Source organism: Otolemur garnettii, unplaced genomic scaffold, assembly GCF_000181295.1.
Source record: "Otolemur garnettii isolate 467f Iridium unplaced genomic scaffold, OtoGar3 scaffold00052, whole genome shotgun sequence".
Lineage (NCBI taxonomy): Eukaryota > Metazoa > Chordata > Mammalia > Primates > Galagidae > Otolemur > Otolemur garnettii.
Genome location: NW_003852447.1, coordinates 419999 through 421963, shown reverse-complemented (window position 1 = coordinate 421963; position 1965 = coordinate 419999).

Sequence of the window (1965 nt, the reverse complement as noted above, 5' to 3'; positions counted from 1 at the left end):
AATTTTAGTAACTTTCTTCTAACTAGAGAGAAAGTTAGAAAACATAGAAAAGCATCAAAATAACACCATACTTCTACCTTCAAAAGTTACTCGCTGGTAGTATGTTTATGTGTCCTTTTCTATTTAATGTACTTTAACATTTATACAATTAGTCAACAAATATTTACTGATTTTCTGCTATGTGCTAGTCATTACTCTAGGTACTGGCACTACCATAATGACTGGAATAAAGATGCCTGCCCCCACAGAACTAGCATACCAGAAATGAAGACAGCTAACAAATATATAATATAGGAGTATAAATACTTTGATGAAAAGTATTTCAGCTAAATAGTGTCATTTACAGAAATGAGGAACACTAGGAAAAGAAAATATTGGAGGAAATCAAGAATCTGGTTTAGACATGGTTGGCTAACAAGGGCTATTAGGTCATCCAGGGGTTGACAGCACCACATTGTCTCTAATGTTTTATGGTCTGCTTCTCCACTTGGCCTTGGTATTTTCCCACTTGAAAATACATATTTTTTTTTTTTTTGAGACAGAGTCTCAAGCTGTCGCCCTGGGTAGAGTGCCATAGCATCACAGCTCACAGCAACCTCAAACTCTTGGGCTTAAGCAATCCTCTTGCCTCAGCCTCCCAAGTAGCTGGGACTACAGGCGCCCACCACAATGCCCAGCTATTTTTTGGTTATAGTTGTCATTTAGTGGGTCCGGGCTGGATTCGAACCTGCCAGCTCCAATGTATGTACCTGGCGCCCTAGCGGCTTGAGCTGCAGGCACTGAGCCCGAAAACACATATTTCTATATGGTGATAATAAAAAAATACCTAGAAATCTACCAAAACTTGACCGACTACCTATTACTGAATATTTGTTTACATATTTTATAATTATAAATAATTTTGGCATAAATTCTTTCACATATATACTTACAGAAATTTCTAACTATTTTGCTAAATTAATTCCTAAATGTGGAAATACTTGATCAAATGATACGTAAATTTTAATGGTTTTGATTTCTATTGCCAATTTTTTCCCAGAAAGTTTATAACAATTTCGCAGCCATTGACTTGCCATTCAAGATTTTGTTTTTTCTTTAAAAAACAAAAAACATTCCTTTACTATTTTTAAAATAATATGAAAATTGTAGCTAATATTTACTGGGAAATTAGTAGTTGGCAAACACTACGCTACATGCTTACATGTATCATTTCTTTAGAAGGTAAGAAATTTATTTAGAGAGCTAAATAAGCTGTCCAAGTTCCCTCAGCTATTCAGTCAGAGCTAAGATTTGAATTCTCCTTATCTTGTTTCTCATCTGGAAACTCTGTCCCTACCACCCAGAAATCAAGCCTGAGTTACAGGACAAGTGCATTAGTGGAAGACAGGGTTGGGGGTGGGATGTAATGATGTGACCTCCTGGAATGGAAGGGAATAAAAATATGAACTTGAGGAGACTCATAGCACCTCTGCCTGGCAGGACTCCCACCACGGCTGGTCATATGAACCAAAGGACCTGGAGTGCACTTTCTTGTGGGACAAGGAAGTCACGAAGTAGCTAACTACTTCACTAAGATAATCTCTGTCCTCTCTAGTTGGGAGCTGAATTTTTACAGACCCCCTAACTTGCAAAAGTGGCATTTTACAGAGAGGAAAGCAGACTCTCTAAATCAGGGGTCCTCAAACTTTTTAAACAGGGGGCCAGTTCACTGTCCCTCAGACCTTTGAAGGGCCAGACTGCAGCTCCCGGGACGAGTCAGCTGCGGGACAGGCAGCAATGGCAAAAACACCCAGCAGGCCGGATAAATGTCCTAGGGGGGCTGCATGTGGCCCACAAGCCATAGTTTGAGGACGCCTGCAGTCTAAATCAACAAGATTATGGGCAGAGTGACCTTCGATAAATCCGTCATCAAGACTGAATACAATATGTAATTAAGAAAGATTTCCCGGCTCGGCGCCTGTGGCT